Source organism: Ambystoma mexicanum, chromosome 3p (genome assembly GCF_040938575.1).
Source record: "Ambystoma mexicanum isolate Mex_15411 chromosome 3p, UKY_AmexF1_1, whole genome shotgun sequence".
Lineage (NCBI taxonomy): Eukaryota > Metazoa > Chordata > Amphibia > Caudata > Ambystomatidae > Ambystoma > Ambystoma mexicanum.
This window is the reverse complement of record NC_090925.1, coordinates 1,084,554,502-1,084,576,763: the sequence shown is the minus strand read 5'-3', so window position 1 is coordinate 1,084,576,763 and position 22,262 is coordinate 1,084,554,502. Positions and strand designations below refer to the sequence as shown.

The 22,262-nt window shown below is 44.8% G+C and overlaps 1 protein-coding gene across 4 annotated transcripts in view; it reads left to right on the top strand.

The window, feature by feature from the left end:
* RBM27 (RNA binding motif protein 27) overlaps positions 1–22,262 on the top strand; it is a 1,859,884-nt gene that overhangs the window by 5,687 nt on the left and 1,831,935 nt on the right. The gene's annotated exons all lie outside the window — the stretch shown is intronic.

The following is a 22,262-nucleotide window of genomic DNA, read 5'->3' as shown; positions in this document are numbered from 1 at the left end:
AGGCATTGTGCCTTTGTAATTGGGACTGGACGTGGAACTAAAACCTTACGAGCCCCTGATGCATGCGGGATGAGTGCACACACACAACAGCTTTCATTGATCACATTCCTTCCTGCGGTACCCATATTGGAGTACCAGCTACCTAGGGTTTGGTGTGCATTATCAAATAAACAAACAGACCAGCTGTTGGAGGATTCTGAGTACTCAATATCAGAAATGGCGTAAAAAGCCCAGCCCCTTACATAAATCATTCGTACTTTATTCGTCTAAGAAAACTTGTAGGGGTGGCCGGCAAAAAGTGAGACATTGTGTGATTCTTTTTCATCATAGTCATACTAGTATTATTTTCCAACTGTCCATCCGCCCTTTTATATGGCCACCCCATATAAATGACATATCTTCATACACTCCAACAACCATGATCAGTGTCGCACAAAACAATATAATACTAAAAAGATATGCTATATAATTCCTAAAACAAATGACATTTATTTTAACCTTATGCCTACATAACAGATGGGTTTGAACACGTCGGCCAGGCATCATTGCCTATCCCAGGAGAAGAGAGGAAGAGAGAGGGAGCCCGAGAGAGAGACCCATTTCCCACCAGGGCTGACCGGGTTCTGGACCTTCAAAAATTGAAAAAAGATAAAAATCAGGCGTGTACCACTGCGCACCACCCGGCATGGATCCTTTATCTTACTCTGTTGATTGAGCTTTGCCTTGTCTAAGGTGCTCTTCAGACATCCAAAAGGGGAGGCCCAAGCCGAAGAGAGATCTACCCCGAGCTTATTTCTTTAAAAAAATGATTGACACTGAGGGTGTTGGAGGTAGAGGAGCGAAGAGCTCGAGAGTGGAGGTATTTACGGAGGGCTAGTTGAAGGTATTTTGGACCCAGTCCCCAGAAAGCCTTGCAGAAATTGCAGAGGGTTTAGAATTTAATCCTTGCATCCACTGGGAGCCAAAGAAGGGATTTCAGAGCTGGAGAGATACGATCCCAGGGCTTGAGGCCAAGGACAAGTCTTGCAGTCCTGTTCTGGATTAGTTGTAAAGGGCGGAGAGTAGAGGCAGGTAGATTTAGAAAGAGGCTGTTAAAATAGTCCAACCTAGAGAGAACCAGTGCTTGGGAGACGGTAAGCTTCTGGGGGAAGGAGAGGAAAGGCAGAGTACCTCTAAGCAGCAGGTGCAGTAAGAAGTTTGACTTTTTAGAGATGTCAGGGATGTGGGCGGAGAAGGAAAGTGTGGGGTCAAAGATGATTCCCCAAGGTTCGTAGCCTCACAGGTAAGGGTAGAAGGAGGGCCAAGGAAGGCCGGCCAAGAAGTGAGGGGAAAGGATGCTGAAGGTGTACCAGTGAGGAGGATCTCAGTCTTGATGCAATTTAGACAAAAATCTTTGGCGGCACACCAGTCTTGAATGGCATTTAGGCAATCTGAGATGAGAAAAGGAGAGGAGGTGGCTGAGGGCTGCCTGAAAATGAGTTGAGTGTTGTCAGCGTAGCACTGGAAATTTGAGCAGAAAATGGCAATGCAGTGGCCGATAGTTGCCAGGTATTGGTCGAAAAACCAGGGCGAGAGGTTAGATGGATGGGGTAAACACCACAGGTAGAGAGGGAGATAGATGATAGGAAGGAACCAAGTTGGACGTGGGAGGATTGAGAGGAAAGAGGTCAGCCAGGCCAGAGCCTGATCAGTGATACCGTGGTTATCACGGAGACAGTTGAGCAGGGAGATATGATTGACCATGTTGAAGGCAGAGGAGAGATTGAGTAGGATAAGGACAGGGGGAATGTTGGAGTCAAGGTTGGAGAGCAGATTTTCACGGATGTTCAGGAGCGCAGTTTCTGTGTCCTGCAGAGTGAATCGAGCCAGAGGGGAGCATAGAAAGGGAGAGGGAGTTACAGTTGTGAATGAGCACAGACGAGGAACAGGGAGAATCGATATGGATGTTGAAGTCACCAAGGAGGAGGAGTTGAGTGGTTGAGGCCAGGAGCGAGGAGGGAACTGCCCACTCAGAGAGAAATTGGGTAGTTTGACCAAGGGGGGTGGTGGTGGGGGGGGAGGGGGAAGAGAGAGAGAGAGAGAGAGAGAGAGAAAAAAAAAATAAATAAATATATTCAACATTATAGAGGGAGGAATCCACTCAGGAAAGATCAGGACTACACCCCCACTGGGCCGGGTGGATCTAGGCACGGAGAGGATCTTGTAGCCATCGGGGAGGAGAGTGTCAAAGGTCATGACAGAGCTGGCCGTGAACCATGTCTCGGCAAGACCGTGGACATCAAGGTCAAATTCTTCCAAGAGGTGGCAGATGCCAGAGTAGTGTTTGACAGCAGAGTGAGGGTTCAGAGTGCCAAGATGAAAAAGGTTGCCAGCCTTAAAGACCTTTCCGGGGAGGGCTACAAATCAGAGGTACGCCCTGCAGAGGTGTGGAGGGAGCCAGAGGAAGGGCAGAGGGCAAGGGGGGACAGCCGGAGATGAAAGGAAGTTGATCAGGTGAGGGAACCGCCTATCGAAGAGGAGGAGATTGGCCTGAGGGCTTTGGACCATGACAGTGCCATTTAGGTAGACCTTAATGATGACTCTGGTGGAGTCGAAGGAATCCATGAGGACTTCCAACGGGTGCCACCCTTAATAGGAGAGGAGGAGACAGGACAGAGATCATATGAAGGGTCCATAGATTTGGCTAAGGAACGACAGAGGATGTTGTGAGGGTCTGCCTGGAAGAGCCGCTGGAATAGGTATCAGCGATGGGAAGACACATAGTACTGTGCACCACTTGCATCCATTCTGGTCTGTTCCAATCAGGACTACTCTTTTGTCTGACACTACGGTCATTAGATTTGCAAGGACTAGAATTGTCCCTGCCACCATCTTGGGTGGCACCATGGGTTGGCAAATAAAATCTGTGGGCACTCGCCAACACTTTGTTGTAATTTGAGGCACTACATTTGCTAATACCTTGATACCATACACAAATATGTCCGGGACCACAGGAACCCCATGGACTACTGACTCCCTTGCCATTGCATTCATTATTGCCAATGCTCAAGCTACACCCATACCTGGAGTGGAACACGCTACCCCTTGATCTGTGAATGATATTGTTGCATTTAGTTTACTGAGCAGATCCCTACCCACCAAGTTAACAGGGGAACTCTATTAATATAACAAGGGGGCTTGTACTACCTTCCCTCTCAATTTTATATCCAGCTCCTCAGTGTATGGAACTGTAGAAATAGCCCCAGAGAGTCCCTGAATGCAAGAGTTTTACCTGATCATGGAAAGTTCCCCTCCATAATGCATGATTTAGTTGCACCTGAATCTACCATAAATATAAATTGCTTGTTTTCTTATTTCTGCCTCTATCAATGGCTGCTCTTCAGGGTGTGTGGTTGTCAATAGGATCGGACACGCAAGTTCTCTCTGTGGGCTGTCCTAATCAGACTATGTATTTGTGCCAGGGAATGAAAAAGGGCCGCCCCGCTATTGTAACTCCTTGGAATAGGGCGCCTCTTTCCCCCTGTCATCTTGTTAATGTGTTCCCTCACCCTGCTGTGGTTGTGGCCCCTGCTTGTCAGCCCAATAAGGGAACTGAATTTTGACCCCCTCGCCCAAATTGCTGTTGTCCAATTCTTTGAGGCCCTGGGAATTCCTGCCCTGGAGGTGGTGATCCATAATTAAATCTCATCCCAGGCCTGTTCCTGCATTCTCTTGTGAAATACCCCCATCTCCCGCAATACCAGCACTGTGATGTTTTTCAATCCTCCTCCCCGGCGCCCTATGCCCGCAAAGCCTCCTGCTCCTCGAAATCCTCCTCTTCCCCATGGTGCTGCTACTTACCCCCACTGTGGGTTGGGTTACTGTCCCTCCCGAACCCCATTTTCCATGTCCTCCTTCCCCCCCATAGTGCTGCAATTGTGGCATTCACAATTTGTTGAGTGTCTCTTGTCTTTTCCCCCTGAGCTGCTGCTTGGATGACAACTTCATTTAGTTTCTTTTCCACTAGTTTTGCTTCGTCCATTTGCTGCTTCTGGGCTGTCTCCCTGTCCTGCTCCTTGATTCTCTTACAATGGTGGACTATTATACTTTGTATCTCCGCCCACCCTTTGGCTCCAACTCCCACAATTTTATCTAGTGCCTTCTGGACCTCTTTTGGTAATCCCCTCTTTACGATAAAATAGAAAAATGGTTCAGAGTGGTCACATTCTCCTCCTGTCTCAACTCTCCACGTTTCCTGTAATTTAAGAATAAACTTAACTGGGTTCTCATCACCCATTGTGCATTGCATTAAAGAATGTAAGTCAGGGGTATCTGGGTACATTTTTAGTAGGGTATCACACACCCTTACCTCATTAAAGGCTGCTCCGTCATGTACATTATCTGCAACATTTATCCCAGGGTACCCAGCCCTTGTCCATATTTCCTCAGCCTGGTCCCCAACTATGGCAGCCAGTAAACTCTTAACGTCTCCTAGTGCTGAAGGCTACCCCTGCTGTTTGTTTTTTATATTCATAGATCCATTTACTAGCTCTGGCTATAAGCTGGTGGAGGGCTTTTAATCACATTTTTTATTTTTGTCCTTTTGAGGCCAAGGCACATACTGCGTTATCTCTACTCCTTTATGTATAAGAGGCATCTGCATGTCTATTTGTTTTCTACCCCTTTTTTTTGTTTTTTTTGATCAAACATTTTATTGATTTGAGACAAACAAACAACATAAGCACACAGTCGATACAGGTCAATGATTGTTTCCCACCGTTATTACAGACAACATTTCAAAATTGAGTTCACTGCCCCTTCACAGGAGCTACATTCGATTTCCCCGCTTAATTGGTACCCTGGATGTCGAGGGGCGCCACATTCTCTTTTCTTATTCGCTCATACAGAGTCACCTTTCAGTGGGCGTCTTCCCATTTTTGCCATACCTTTTGCGCCTTGGCCGGACATCCTCTGGCCGTGTATACCCTGTGCTCCATTGCAACACAGATGTCTACGTCTGTCGTCCATTGTCCATAACTCGGAGTCACCTCCGACCCCCATTTCTGAGCAATGTTTCTTTTGATAAGTTCGGTAGTGGTGAACACAAACAGTTTTTCATATTTTGACAGGTCGACTTCATCGTCTATTCCCAACAGTAGCAGCTTAGGATCTCTGGGGATCTCTTTACCTAGGACTCTAGATAGCTCGTTGCAACATGCGTGCCAGAACTGCTGAATGTGTGTGCATGTCCTTCTACCCCTTTTTTAGTATTCTTCTGATCTTGTACTGCCACCATTAAATCTGGTCTATTTTGTGGTCTCCCTCGTCACTGCCTCCTGTGGCGGTGACAGGTTTCTTGCAGCCTCCTCTCCTTAATCTTCCTTGCCCTTCCTCTTCATTATTTCTACCACCTTGATCTTCCCCCTTGATTGTTCTACTTCTTGTCCCAGGACTGTCCATACCCTCACCCCATCATCTTTTCCAACACAAACATTTCTTATTGCCCCAGGGTTGAATCTAACAAAAAAAACCTCCTGACTTTCAATCCCCTATTTTCTGCACTGGTGCCCTTATTTATGGAGATACTACTTCTTCAGGTTCTTGTAACCTGACCAACCTTTCCCACAACGCCTGTAACTCATTGTTTATATCTGCTTGTGGACCCCTCTGGGTGCATTGATGCTACGGGCATATTGGCGCTCTGTGTCCTTTTCCTTTCCTTTCCTATCCTCCAATATAAATCTTTTCTTTTTTGGAATTTTCTTTCCTTTATATTTTGCTGCTTAAAATATGGACACGTTTTTTAGCATGTTTCTGTTATGGGAGCCCTGCTCTGGGCAGGAGAAGGACATCACCCCCCCATTGTTTGTGATATTTATCCTGTCACAAGACCGTGGCAGTTGCCTATGCATGTGTTTTATTGGGGGTTTCTTTCTCCATAATGTTGCGTGCGTCCCTAATGTTTCACTTAGACCTTACTACTATGCTGCGCACGTTGCTGCTTGTTATAAAAATACAGATCAGCCCACGTTTCCCCACCCCCTTTTGTTCTTTTCCACTTTTTCACACACACACACCACGACTCCTTCACCTTCCTTCCTTTTTTACCCCAAAAGACAGCAAGAGAAAATATACAAAAATAATTGACTAAAATCCGGGCCCTTTCCTTTATACCAAGCTGTTGGGCAGAAACCTGTGCAGTTACCTTAGGTACCACTGCAAAAGATTTAAGACTACAGGTGTTTGGCAGTAAACCCACTTGGTAGCAGTCTGTACCACACAGATTCACTTGGTAGCTGTGGCTGAGCAGTCAGACTTCCCTCAAGAAGAGTTAGACAGTATACAGAGCATACAAAATAGGTGCAGAAATACAGTAGCACAAGCAAACACTGACCAGAGCTTGGGTGTAAAAGTATATATTTATTTAACACACTCTTATGAAACGCACTAGCACTAAATTGGTAAGATAAGTTCAAAACACAATCACTATTATCATATGTACATCCCTGATTACTTGTTGGACAAGTCTTAGTTAACACCACTTATTTCCAGACAGAGGTGAGCGCTTAACGATTGATGGCACTCCAACAAGTTAAATAAAAAGGGAGGGAAAAGCAGAATTATGGAAGCATACACACTAAACACTTTTTAAAGAACCACAGCAAGTTTAGGAAGGCACAGTCTACTGGTGAGCAAGGAAGTTTAGGCACCAGGCCCACTTTCAAGGGAGCCGGGCGGAAGATGCCCAAGATCAGACAGTTACACAGTCTTCAAAGTTTGTGGAGGTAGTTCGAAAAAGGTTTAGTTCAGTGCAGAAAAGTTAGCTAAGGTGTCCCTGGCTAACCCAGGTTCGAGAGACGAGGATTTAAAACGCCCCGTTGAAACGGCTGCAAGGGAAGTCAGGCAGAACACGGTACCTTAAATGGAGAGGATCCTCCAGCGGGGGCAGTTGTTCCTGGCAGCGGGTGCAAGTCGCAGCGTCGTCCAGAGGAAGAGAAGATCTCATCGTGGAGGAAGGATGAAGGTCGTTGCACCGCCAGGGAAGAAACCAGCCGTGGAGTTCTCCGGTACAAAGGTACTACCCTTTTGGTTCGCGGTAGTGGTGAAAATGTGGTATCCCGGTTGCCGGGGTGCTTGACACAGGCAAGGCGGCCACGAGATGCTCCAGGAATGCGAAAAGAAGGTAGACTGGTTATCCCCACCAGTCGAAGGAAGAGGACTCTCCGGGCTGGAGATCTCTTCTGTCGTTGGGGAAAAGTGGTGAGACGGTTCAGCAGGGCTCCACCGGTGGTGTCGTCGTTGCAGGCCGGCTCAGCTTCTCCCTCCCCGTATTCTTAGGTCCTGTCGCGACTTCTGAAGTTCCAGTCCCCAAAGCCCTGCTTTTATGCAGCACACCCCCATTCACTCAGCCTAGCTGTCAATCAAACACTTGGGCCAATCACACAAGAGTGCGACTTGAGTTGTCAAGGTAACTCAGTCCAGGGTGCCTAAACACACCCCCTGTTGTACCCAGACAGAGTGGCACCACTTTTGGAGGCTTCTGTGGAGAAGCCCGCCAAAAAGTGGAACAAGGGGCTCGACTTGGGTTGGAGTCACAGAAGAGAACACAAACGTCATTTTAGAATAGAGTTCTGGCAAAAAATACCAACCGGCGAATTAATATTAAATAAATAAACCAGCGGTATGTTCGAGGCTATAAGAATTAAATAATAAAAGTTGGTAGCCTCGAACAATGGGAAAATCCCATAGAGATATATTTGCGGTCGAATATGAAAAGTAGTATCCCCTCCCACCAGCCAAAACTCGATCAGGGGGGTACGGAGACGTGCCCCCTCGAACAGACCCCGGGGCAATCGAATTGCCCCGACCAGTACGTCCACAATATGATGGTTTGTACTGGTTTCTGTTCATAATTTGGGACTAGCAAAGCCAATGGTGACTTTACATGCCCTGGGAGACAGTAGTCAGTCCCAGGGTATGGAGTCTATGTTGGGGGGTCGCTATGAGACCCTGTGGAGTAAAACACCCCATAGCCCATAAAAAACATGGATAGTTAAAGGAACACCTCAAATCATGTCTAAGAGTGGGAGCAAAAGAATCTCACTCTTAGCAGGAGAGAAAAAAATAAACCCCAAAAATCCAGCAAAGCTGCTGGGGGACTCACTAGGTTTGGGAAATTAGCCTTACAGAGAATTCTCCCTAACACAAGCCACTAATTATTTTCGTTATATCCTTGTAATACCACCTTCCTGTCTTTTTTTAATATGTTGAGTCATAAAAGAATAATGCATGGTACTACCTTCTCAAACTATTATGACTGAGGATCCCTTTCCTCTGTCTTTATATGCTGAGACTCCCTTTTTTACATTATGAAAAGTAGAAAAACTGAGATACGTGACCATATTAATACATTACCCACCTCCTATCCAGTCTACTCCTTAACACATTACCTGAAATCCTATCCCATTCATACCCTGTAACGCTCTCCTGGTTCCCACGGGGGCGCTGGTCTAGTCTGGATTGCTGTGGCCTCTTCTAGCGTGATGCGCAGGACCCGGAACACTGATTGGACAGGACCTCCAAATCGTGCTTGCCTGGCCCGTAGGAATATCCTTCTGCAGATGAGAAAGGGGATTAACAGTGTGCAGAATAGTGTGCTAGCTCCCCCCTTCGTTCCTCTCTAACTTCCTCCAAACCCCGGTTTAAGCTCACCTTATGGTTTGGAAGGATGAACTCTCCATCCTGCTTCTGGTGCAGGGGCGCGCGTTCGTCCAGTTACTTCACTGGTTTTCAGAATGGCGCTGGCAAAATCCACTTGACTTTCCTGAGCGATGCGCCGTAAGTATGAAAGTTCAAAGTTCAAGTGAGGCCCCCTTTATGTTGACTTTCTAACCTGTGATCTGTCCTTTATTTCAGGTGCAGAATGAAGGCGATGCGTCGAGGGGTTAAACTGCTGAGGTGAGTAGTGATGAGGGCGATCCCTCTAAATGTCCTTATCATTCCCCAGAAATGTCTCTTGTCCTTTCCCCATAGGGGCCGGGGTACGGTACCTGCCAACCGGGCGGCGCCGACCCGAAATGTGGAAGAAAAGCCGGTAAGTATTATGGCTGTTAATCAGGCTTTCCTTCTGCTCACCTTTTGTTTCTTCCTCTCTCCCCTAGGTGCAGAGATGTGGCGTCCGATGCTGACGGCCGCGATGGAGCCGGGAGATATCTCGAGGACAGGTGAGTGAAGCGTGGCGCTGCAGCGAGCAACGCGATGCTTTTAAATGGAAGTCTTTCTTCAGGGATGCTGGCGAGAAGATTCCGGATGCAGGTAAGAAGTTTGAAATAGTCCTTGGTTTTCACCTTTCTCTTCTCTTCCTTCCTTGCAGGTCTTCCAGGTTCGAGGCGGGCGTGGCTGGAGTCCAGGAGCAGGAGCAGACACGGTGAGCCTTAAGCTGCAGGAAGCAGAACAACACGAAGCATGAGCTGCTGTCTGGGCGTGGCTTAAATAGCCTCCAAAGAAGTCCCAGGTATGTATCCTTCCCCAACTAGGTATGTTTTCATTCCCTGGCCATGCCCGAGTGAAAAAATAGTCCCTATGAAAAAATAGTCCCTTTCAGGTCTCGGGGAGGCCTGAAGCGTGCAGCATGGTCTGCATCTGGTAAGTGCACAAAACACCTCCCTTTATGAGCCTGGCGCCTATGGCGCCAGGACTGAGTCCAAAGAGCCCCCATAAGGGGCCGCTGGGCTTTTACCCGAGGGCATGATGCCTGCTTCCGGGGGTGCTGGGCCTGGCCTGGTGCTCCGGGGGTAGGCATCATGACATACCCTAACACATCACCAAAAGTCCTATTCAATCTATTCCATTGACCTTGTACTTCATCCACATCACCATACTATTGTTATCACTTGCAAGAGTATACTCGCATGTGGGTGCTTCACTCAAGTTTCCTCTGCTTACGAAGTCCCAATGCTGGCCTGTCTTTCTTTCTGGATCCACGCCCTGCTTCAGTGAGCAGAGAGGATTTCTTTTAAAATGACTCCTACTAAAACCGTTCAGGATGCACATGTTTTTAGGGAACCGGTCATTGTAGATGGGCGTGACTCCTTGTTGAAGACTGGCCTGGGCTTTGCAAAGTAAGGGGGCAAAAAACTGAGATCACGTTTGGGTCACCACTGGTAGCCCAACTCACAGGGGTATCCCTAATTATGAGGGTGCCCTAATCACGCTCACACCAGAGTAGTACACCCCTCTACGGTTGTAAGGCCAAGACTCCATTTTGCAATGATAATGAATTTATTCTTTACAGAAATTAGATTGGGAGCAAAGAACTCTGCTGCCTGAGTGGTCTCTTCTGTCCCTCAACTGTTCCTTTCTCCTGCAAATTGCTGCTATGTAGGATCTTTTAAACTCATGACTTGCTGTGATATGGGCATGGCTTTATCCCAACTCGTCCTGCCTCCATACAAGGGATGCTTCAGTCTTCCTTTCTTCATTGTCAGCGATTTCGGTTAGGACGTGATACTTTACATATTGCTACCTAACATTGACACACACTGCAGCCCTGCAGACGTTTAGAAGCCTTGAGGCCTAGCCCCAGGATAAACTAAACAGTCCTATAACTAATTTTCATTCATACTCCACTCATTCTACTCCTATTTTTATGTGGTCCTGTAATTTCTTTTAAACCTGCTTTTCATAACTCTGCATGTTGTGCATTGAGCATGTTAAAATCTCCTTTTTGCATGCATGGGCCTTCCTTTGACAGACAGCTGCTGACTTCCTTTGTGTTGCTCTGCCAGCCTTAGTGACGCAACACCGCATGAGCCCTTCAATCCATTTTTAGCACAGGCTGCATTCTTCCCAGCAGAGAGCTAGATCGTGCTTTTATAACTACATGGGATTAACATTTACAAATGTATTTGGCTAATAGTTATTTGCACCTTTTTTATATTTAAATAACTGCCTTCTTTAAGTGCCTGCCCATGTCTGTCTATATCATTATATTTGCATGAGGGAGCTTTCCCAGTGCTCCCTCTTCCACCTGGTTCCTTGAAGTGCCTAGAAGCAGTCAAAAGAAGTCTTGCCTAATTCTAAAGCGCTTGGTGGTGAAGGAAGTTGCTAGCTTCTTCCCAACAGTGATCAGCGTGATTAGTCCCTATAACCACAGGTTACACATCCATTTTTACATCTGTCCTCTTCACGCTTTAGAACTTACTTTCTTTTTTTATTCTTTTTATTTTAAATGCATTCATGGTCCAAATCGTATACCCTAATACAAAAATTAAAAATGACGTTTACATTCCATAAAATTATACTCTGGTGGGTCAGAAGAAGAACACGGACTGGTTTTCCATCTCATTATTTTAGTTTATTAAAGAAAAGGTGAAAACTCTGTTTCCTAAGCGAAGGTATTCCCTACAAAACTAACAAAGGTGCTTGTCAGTCATCGGAGTCCAAATCAAATGGGGTCCACTGTCCAAACTAAGCTACCCTGACCCTACCACTGTTAGAACAACTAAAGCACAGGAGAATGACTCCCTATATAATATCCTTGGGTAGTTTGTGGCAACTGCAGCTATCGTATCGTTCAGATTTTGGATTCAAATGTCTTTACTTCCACGAGATACCTCTTTTCCTTTCTCTTTATTTAAACAAAAGATTCTTTTATTCAATGTCCACTTCTTTCCTTGATTGGGACGAGTGTGCTGACTCAAACACTACTTTTGTCTTCATTTACTTTCAGTAAAATATATTGATTGGGACTAATGTGTACTCCAGAAGTGATTTTTAGTCTCCTCATGTACTCTTGATACTTTGTTCTGACTGGGACGAGTGTGAGCGTTCAGGTAATGATTTTTACTCTATATACTCTTGATGCTTTGTCTCTACTGAAATGACTGAGTGTTCCAGGAATGATTATTGCTGTCTTTGTATACTTTTGACAGTTCGTCTTTACTCGGAGTATGTCCGTTATTTTCTTTGGTCCCCCTCCCGGGTCTCCCTTTCTCCCTGTTAACTGGATTGCTCAGGGATAATGTCACTGGGCTTTCTGACGGGCTGGGACCCTCTTATTTTCTTGTCAGGATGGTTACTGGTTTCTCTGTTGGTCTACTCGCTCTGCGATACTTTATTAAAAATATTGGCGCTGTTCATGGACCTCCCCGGTCCACCGCGATGCAGTCATGCCACCACTTGCCTTTCTCTCAAGTTCATGACGCCTTGCCACCACTTCATTCTTCCGTGTCCTCTCTCCTGTCCAGCTCCCATGTGTCGGAGGCTGCACTCTGGCTTCTCTCTGCGTGTGGACGCAGAGCGTCTAGGTTTCTCTCTTCTCCTTCCAGCTGATTCGAACTTCCTGGGTGCTCTCGCTCCTTAGGTCACCTCCCAGATTGATGACGCTGCAGTGGGACTTCCCTGGCATAGGGTCTGGTCCTTCTTCTGTGTTTGAGTCAAACTCGGCATTCCTCCAGCAATCCTTTTTATCTCAGTACCATAGAAGTGTTACCATCTAGGTATAACCAGATGGCTTGGCTGGCAATAATATATAATTGTCTGTTCTTCATATGTTCGTCCATTAGATGATTTAGAAGATGGTTTGGTGACATGTTTAGGGAGTACTTCATTAGAACTTGTCCCCAGAGGGGGGAGGCAGGCGGAGTCTCTCCCGTGAGATCCTGCTTGCCTCTACCTCTAGGGAGGGTATTGCGTAGCGGACTCGGTCTAACGGGACGGCTCGACCCTGGGGATTAGTGACAGAATCCTGCGATTCGTTACAATATGAACAGTTAGTTCGTGTGTGCATATATACACCTTACTTCACATACCTGTTTCATTCAATAGATTGACAATTCTTTTCCAATAATGAACGAGCACCAGATTCGAGCTCAATTGTCTGCCATTAATGCGAAGCACCCAGGCGCTCTTTGAAGTAATAGGCTCTTGATCATACACCAATTTCCTAAAGGTTCTCACTCTAATGTTCTTTGAAACAGGATATTACCAGATACGTTAAAGTATAGTTTTGTCCTGAATCTTTACATAATCTACATGTTAATATATATATATATATACACAAAAAAGGTAGCAGGCGCCCCTCTCTCGAAAGAACAAGGCATGATAACCTGTTCAGTGGTTATTAACCACATTGAGAGTTCGCAGCCATTGCTTTTTGCTCACTGTACCTTCACAGATGGGGAAATATCCATTTGCATAACAGTCTTTGTCCTGCCCACAAGGGCAGTCCAGCACCGAAATGCTATTGCAATTCCTCTCTGAACAAGAGTACCATCAGCAACCGCATACACGTGTTTCATATATATGCTTGTACCGTGTTAGTCCAGGGTCATATATAAGGTTGATCCAGAAGAAAACGACAAGTTGATACCTTAATTAGTCTAACAGTCCTTTATTTTGCGAGCTGTCGTGGAAAGCCTCCACTTCCTCAGGCAGAGATGAAATGAACAATTTGAAAAACATTAATTTGCCTTGTCCTCCTGCATATACCCATGTACATATCCATTTTCAATCTGGACCCAAAAACGTCCAAGTTCTCCAGTAGGTACAACATGGATTTGAGGAAAAATCATCGCCCACATTTTATCTGCGAAATATCTAAATTATTGTTGTAAATACTGATATTTTGAAAACTTTGTAAATATTCCTACGACAAGACTTTGTAGCCAGGATGTCCAAATTCCTATTCCCGTACCAGATCTTGACCTTTTGTTTGAGAGCCAACACCACTCGCCCCTGATGTGCTATCTTTGTTATGTTAAAGGATATTTATACCTATCACCACCTGAGTGGTCGCCTGGTTGTCTGGCAGGATCTGAAAAGCAGGAGGGTAAGCTGTGGGGGTGGGGAATAAGTTAGTAGGACGGAGCGAGAATAAAGCGCAAGAGAGCTGTGATGTGCTGTTGGCAGCGTCCGTTTGAGCGTAGGTGTGTCAGTAATTGTTGTGCGATGCTATGTGTGGTTTGTTTCATTGTTGCGGTGTAGTGAAGTGCGTGCGGTTTCTTCTTTAAAAAAACATTAATCTCCCTAAATCCTTTAAATTCATTGTTGACCCCAGGCAGAATATGACCCCAAACAGAATAGCTAACTTTAAAACCTCTGTAATTTTACCATTCCCAGCATTAGTCAACATTTTAAGAAAGAAGGCACAACCTCTTAGCTAACGGCACTCAAATCTTTTCTTGCTGTCCTTTAATCCTAGCTATCTCGAAAGGGATTGCTTTGTGGCTGCAATCCATCCCTGTATAGCTCTCAGCTGCCTCATGCAGCACAAAGTGTAAGCAATATTTCTTCTGGCTGTGCAAAACGCAATCCCTACCCTCTCCTATCTTCTCACCTGTTCTCTTTGCTCACTTGCCCAAGGCTGCTAATCTTGGGGTCCTCTCGGATGGCTACTTCCAACTGCAGCAGTTCCTCATTAAGACTGCCTCTGCTGCTTTTGTTGCCCGTATTAATATTTGGAAACTTCATCCATTTCTTACTTGCCGCTCTATAAAAACTCTCTCCACCACATGACTCAGCAGACCTGGCCTATGTCTTCTTTTAAACAAAGTCCTCAAATTTGCCACCTGCATCTATACAGCCTTCCTCGATCCTCTCTGAACACCCCATTTCTAACTACCATCACTGCTCTGGTTGGCTCTCCGTGCACAACTGCTTCCTTCACTTGCTGATGGTCTTGCTCCTCATTACCTGTATGACTGTAACTCTGTCTACTTGCTGTCCCAAGCCCCTTCTTGCTTCTGCTCTTTCTCCTTACTTGCCCTTCTCCGTTGGAATCTGCTGCCCCTCTCAATCAAACCAGCCTACTGTGGATCTCTTTAAAGCTGGTTTACGCTCCCTAACTGACCCTACCAACTGCTGCAGATCAGTGACTTGTAATGTTGTATGTTTGTATAGTACTCCTCTTAGTTTGCAGCACTTGCCCCCTTTTTGTAATGCCTGTATTTGTTTTGTTCCTGGTCTGTCTCCCTTTTTTCACACCATCGTATTCTGCCTCCCCACTTGCCTCCTCTTTGTGCAACGATAGCGTAGAGACTGCATACCAGGAAATGCCCCCACCCTCTATAAATGTGGTGGTTTTAACAATTTCTGTTCGAAATGGACATCCCTATTCTTCAAATAAATACGAATGGGTATTATCCATTGGGCCACCTTACCAACATTGCCCATCGATGCACCGAACATAGTCTTTCACTGCTTCTCTAGTGGTTGTGTGTTTTAGTTTTTCCATAAACCATGGAAGATCATTTGCAGTGCGGGTTCCGGGAATGCTTCTGGTTGTGCTTATCAAGGCCGCTTTTTTTTTTTTTCTTTTTCTTTCTTTCTTTCTTCAAAGTGTCAGTTTTCCCCTTTCAATCCTTCTCCAGAGTGGTAAAGGTGAGCACAAAGTGACGGTTGTCTTATGTCTACTGTGATGCTACATTATGAGCTCTATCTGGAGATGTGGGGCGCGGGGTTTGTGGGGGTGCGGAGATTGAGGCAGGGCCGGTCTTAGACCAGGTTACACCCCAGGCGGGAAGCATTGTTGCCCCCTCCACCCCTAAAAATGACAACCAAATAATGTGTTACAAATGTTGTGAATAGGGCACTTCATTAAGAACCAGATAGAAATCCAAATGCAATAGAAAATGCATACATTAGACACTAGGTGACAGTCTGAGAATGTTACTTGTATTATGTGTTCATAAAGTTACTTTTCTTGACTTTACCCTTGCAAATTGAAGCACAGCGTCGGATAGATCCAGGGATTGGCCAATGTCATTTTCGATTAATAAAATAGCAAGCAATGTCAGTCTTTCATTGGCTATTGTTGATCGAAGGTACGTTTTTAATGAGCTTCAGTTTGGAGAAGCTGCGCTCACCACTTGCAGCTGTGACGAGCAGAGTGAGCAGAATCTTCAATGATATCCAGACATTTGAGAAAATGTTCTTCAGGTTAGCATCATGAATATACTGGAGAACTGGTAGTGCTGTAACTGTCCCTCTTGGTAACATGTAGCGTATATTTTCCAACTCAACATGAAGGTCCTTCCCATTGATGCCAGAAGATTCATCATGTTTTAGTGTCTGATGAAGGTTTGTACAATGCTCCAATAGTGTTTTGTCCATAGGAAGCTTGCTAAGGTCATACAGAGAAAGCCCCTGTATCGTTCATGATCCTTCATTTGTCCAAACCTTTAACAATTTAACCATGGGCTGTGTCAATAAGCACATAAATAAATAAATAAAACCCTCTTGTACTTTTCTTCTGGCCTTTGGGTCTGTGTAAGATCCTCTCTGCCCTCCTAATTGAACAGCCTCTTTCTTTGACGAATACGGATCTCCTTGAAGGCAGCCTCAAACCCTAGTCAGCTGCCATTTCTTTGGCAGCAAGTAGCAGTCACAATATCCACTGACTTATTTTGTAATGTCTTGCTCACAATGTTAATCTGAAATAAGATGTTGTGCAACTACAAGTGAAACCAGAAATTTGAAGTCGGTTATCTGGGTAGCCAGACTTTGGGCCTCATGTCTGACTCCAGCATCAGCTTTGCGTAACTGTGCTAATTCCATTAGTGCGTCATAGATGCCAGTCTCTTGGAACCTTACTGCTTTCACGCTGTCAATTCGATTCTCCCAACGGGTGTTGCTTAGCGGCTTTACAGTGAGATTTCTAACATTATTTGTGAGGATTTACCACCTAATAGATGCAGAAAAAAGAGTGTATATTCTTTGTAGTAATCCAAAGAGAGTTACTGAATCCAAAGATGACAATGCTGCATTGGATACAACCAGATTGATGGAATGGCAGCCGCAAGGCACAAAAAATGCTCTTGGATTAAGAGCAAGAATCCTAGCATGAACCCCCACTGTGCTTGCCTTTCATGTTTGTGCCATTGTCCTATCCTTGACCACGGCAGTGTTCAAGCATTATTTTATTTTCATTCAGGACATTAATAAATAATTCAGTTAAGCCTTTTGTCATCCACAGGCTTAAAGCAGACCGTGTTCCTCTACTTTGATTTGTCCATCACTGTCATCAACAAATCTCACCGTCAGTGACATCTGCTCTGTGTGACTAATATCGGAAGTGCAGCCCATGATAACTGAAAAGAATTTTGCTTTGCGGAGTCGCAGCAATATGTTCTCAAGCACCTTATTTGCCATAATGTCGAGCAATTCATTTTGAATTTTTTTGCTGCAGTAATGATCTTTGACTGTCTGAGTCTAGACCCTGCTTCTGTCCATTTTGAGTATGCGATAAAATGAGCATGTGACACTTCATGATTCTTTAGAGAATCCGCAATGTTATGCCAACAGTTGTAACCAGAAAGTGCAAGCATTGATTTAGCAGGCTTATCAAATATTTTACAACAAAAGCAGAATACTTTATCAACTGATTTTGAGTAAATGAGCCAAGGTTTATGTATTAGCTCACCACTGTCATGCACTCTTTGACAGTGTGATATTGAGAAGCGTTGCTTCTGTTTATTCACTGGGAATCGAATGGCTTATTTTTTACTTGGTCCATTCAAAAAGATCTGGTCTATATCAGCAGAACGTAAGGCCTCTGGCCACAAAGCAGGATTTGATCTATCAAAGCTTGATGATTTGCTTTACTGCTGGCTCCTTCTCTGGGTGAGTTGGGATCTTTTTCAGAGTCCTTTTCATATGGCATAGATTCTTCTTCTGCATTATCCTTCCTTTCAGGTGAGCCACATACCTCGTTATTCCCCCTCGAGCTGCATGGTCAATTTGATGATTCTGCCTCATTTCCAGGCTGAGCACTGCTCACTCTTTGCTCTGTATTGACCGCTGACTGACCCAAAAATGTTAATCAATTTTGCAGATTTCTGCAAATCAGTTTTAAATTGAGCACCTCTCTTCTGGTTCTGAGCTCCTGAGTTTCTTTGAAGTCCTCTTCTATTCTCTCTCTCTCTCTCTCTCTCTCTCTCTCTCTCTCTCTCTCTCTCTCTCTCTCTCTCTCTCTCTCTCTCTCTCTCTCTCTCTCTCTCTCATTTAAATTAAACAAGACCCCATTATTTTAACTTTTCAGTGTCTTGATAAATATGGATTCATAAACAACACAGTACTCGGCTAGGCATGATGAAAGGGTCCCTACCCAGCCAGCAAACATTGCAGTAGTCTATCATTGGTGAAACTGAGATTGTGAATGTTTGGCTCATGGCTTAGTACGTGATGTGCCAATTAAATGGCAGAAACAACTCAAATGAGCACAGGCCGGGCCAGTCTTCTTTACCTTGTGTTATGACACATTTGATATACATGTGCCGAACATTATCACAGAGAATGGGTCAAACTGTCTGTCCCTGAAATTCAGTAGGGGCAGGAAAGTGAACATCCCCTACCCACTCTCCAAAAACCCCAATCAGGACTGACTGAAAGGAATACTTTGACATGAAGAACCTGGCTTTTCTATCCTGGGGTCCCATCATATCCAAGTGTCCCAATAGGCTCAGCCTTCATAGGCTTCTACACAAGAGGATCACAAGCACACTGTTTTTGCTTAACAAATTTCAATATGTAATGGATGTTTGTGTTGAACTTTTCAAGTAATTTCTATACAACTGAGTATTCTTAAAAACCAATCTTAAGCACACATTTCTAATAATTAGACAAGAGAACATATGTGCTTACCTGAGTTACAGACTGGTCTCAAATGCCAGCTTCACCACAAAGTGTGTGATCCTGGACACATGATCTTATCTCACTGTGGCTTATCTGCCAAAATTCGAAGAACCTAGAAGTTATTCAGTTCATACTATACCATACATGCCAGCATTATCCATTCTATTACGGAGATGCTAGCTCGATCGTCTTAGTCATCCATATGACTATTGCATGCAATGCATCCGCCCACCTTCCTGATTTGCCCATGTATAAGTAAAGCCACTGTTTCATTCACCCACTGGGTTTCGGTAGTGTGGGGAAGCAGGGCAGTTTCTAGCCAACTTGGTGGCCACTGCCCAAGGCGAAACATCAGAATGTGCCCCTCCTCCCCTGACTGCCTCTTGTCTCTCCCAAACTACACCTCTGTTGTGCGACGAAACCTCTCCTCAATAAGAATAAATAATTGCTATATAGATGAAGCTAGTTTTATTACATTGTGATTCAAGTACCTTACAGAAGAATTCTAATGTGAAAACGCAGCTGTTGCTGCCCAAGTAAATGTTTTTTCTGTCACATGCTCTAAGGGGAGGCCTTGCCTGAATGCTGTTTCAAACTGTCGTACTGGCCACTGTGGTGTGACCAGCCTGCAGGGGTGTGAGGGACCACTGGCCCTGTGTTGAAGCCAGGTGTTCTGTTAGTACCACCTCACATGTATTTCACAAGGGGCAATACTAGACTAACCATATATTTTCTGATAGTAGGATATCGTTCCAAGATGGACAGTCTGGTACACTCTTATTGTACTCTTTCAAAATACCTCCCTGAGAGTGGGAAAGGGACAAATAGAACCAATGAGGATTCCTGTATGCTTTGCATTAAATCACAGATCATTTCCGGACTATAACAGTGATCAGAGATCTCTACATTTGATTAACAAGTTTTTGATAATTGGATTGTTGTATGTGTGATCTCTAAATGCATAACCGATACATGGCTTGGTGCTCACATCATGGTTCACAATATTCACCTAACATTAAAATGTTTGTAACCATGAACCATACATGCTCATTTGGACAGCTTAAATGGTTGGATGCGAGTATTAAACGTATTACTTTTCCCCTCCAATAGTCTTATTATAGCATAAAGCAGCACACAAAAAACATTATATTGCGTCACTCATGTGACGCACAACCATGCACATCCTCCTCTCTAAATTGCATGCATCTCTCTACCTGGCTTTGATGGTATCTTACATCGGGCAACTTCAAAACTCCCTGGAGGGGGGGTTGCACTGGTGGCCATGCAGGTCTAGAATGCATAGCACTAATATGAAGCATCATGTACAGACCAAGTCTCCAGAATCAGCCTTTCCAGGCACAACCCAGACACAGTTCAATCTATGTAACTCCAACCCGCACACTTGGTGTAGTCTCTGTTGGCTGGTTATTGCCACCCTACATTGGTTGGGATATGCAGAACCAAATACCAGAACCCTAGCACACATTGTATGGGTCGCTGCATGCATAACGCACCACATAGCCAACCTCAGCACAAGGTAGCATTGGGGACAAGCTTGCAGCATGAGTTTAATGCATCCCACTGAACTCACATTTCAATAGCTAGTCCTCACATATAAGCAATTGGCATCCTCCAAGGTACTAGCCATCTAAACCGCACACTTCGGAAATCCATGCTCTGCAGCTACTACTCTGACGGACAATATAACAGTGTAAAGTGACACTACAACAGCTGCGCGCTATATAAAACACTTAACATTGACAGTAGACAGATGGATACCCAATCCCCCTCCCCTCCTCTCCAATAGCCCCCTCTTACCACACTTGACACTTCCATAGTTTACCGGAAAAGGAAACATTCCCGGACAGCACTCACCTAGTTTTTGCTCCAAGGATGGAATGTGAAATTGTGCCTTCTTTCTTCTCTGCGCCTTTCCGGCAGCATTGGAAAGAACGCCCCCCACCCCTGTCACTCGGCATCTAAAATAAGAGGGCAAAGTGCAACAGGAAGTGGGAGCCTACTGGTCCAGCATTCAGGAGAAATCCCCCAAAAACTAAATCCACATGAAAAAGTCCCTCTGCCCGTTCCCCTTTGAGAATTCCAACAGCAACACTTGCAAATCCAAGGTGATAAGAGGCCACGGAGTTCTTAATCTAAAATTGAACAGCACGAACGTGCAGAGAAAACGGTTTGCGGTTACACTGCTGCCTGTGAAGCAAACCCACACCCTCAGTGCAAAAAAATAAAAAAAAAATACAGGTGCTGAATAAAACACTTTAGAAAGAGTTCAATCGGGAATAAATTAGGCCCTGGTGCAGCTTCAGGTAGGACCAGGCTATAGAATGAACAATGTTCTCCCTCGCGTCTCTGACGGCCCCTACAAACACTCTCCTGGCACTAACTTGCATGCTACGGGTCTTCACAAACCCACAGCCTCTGTGCACCTCCATCAGCCTGCCCCACTCCCCCATCCCAAGTAGCAGAAAGCCCCTTGCCCACTCTATGCTCCATCTTTTGCCTCTGTGGACCATTTTAATAGCCATCCCTAGCCCTGGAACAAGTCTTCGTGCACATCCCTGCACGCTTTTACCAAACCCCAAATCCCCCTCCAGAAACTATCCGCACCCCTTTCACAAAAGCCCGTTCTAGTAGCCCAGTGCACTAACCCAACAGCCCCTTCCACTACAGTCTGGAGATGCGAATGGAGTTGCATTGTTCGTTAGAAGGGATTTTGCTGTGGGCCCTAGAGGCCTGACCTGTTTACAACATAGCTTGTTTTCTGCAATCCTGTTGTCCGGTACATTCACATGCAACCAGTACACCAGATAAGATTTTGAAGTGGGAGTATTTTACTCCCAATTCTTCAAATTGGGGTGTAAAATATATATATATATATATATATATATATATATATATATATATATATATATTTTTATGTTGGGGATTAAAAAGGAATTTTATTCCCACTGGCAGTATTTAATAAGTGAGTACAGTTATTTTTGTAATTGTACAACAAATGTTTTGTAATAATATTTCTTTGCACCAATTTATTTATACACTTAACATTTTTTTTTTTAATCTCTTTAGCTTAGATTGTAGAGTTAGTCTTTTGGCACTACTGGCCCAAATAGACAAGGGCCATGGGTGAAAGCCAGGATAGGCTCCTATGTGTGTTTCATTTTTTTGTTGGGAATATTTTTACTGCCCATATTTTTGGATTTGCCTATTTTTAGGGTTTCCAAGTGGTAGATACACCCCTTATCTGTAGGGCTGCATGCAAACAAGCTGTCACAAAACATTAGTTTTCCTCTTCCATTACCCCATCATTAATTTCACCCATTTTCCTATATTATCTCCTACCTATTTCATTTATTCTGCAGGCTATGGTCTGGATACTCTGGGTGTTGGCACAAAATGCCAACCTCCACACAAGGCTGGCACCTGAGACAAATGCAGTGATGATGTTGCAAAGATGAAAAGCCTTCTAACATAAGGGAATTAATTGCCAATCGCAGACCGAATATTTACCTTCACATTTGTGGTGGTGTGTCATCATAGTGTGACAAAATATGGGTTAAGGTAATTTACTTGATTGCCTTCCATAAGAAAAACTGGAAGAAAAGACACAGGCATGGAAAGCTGGGCACCCA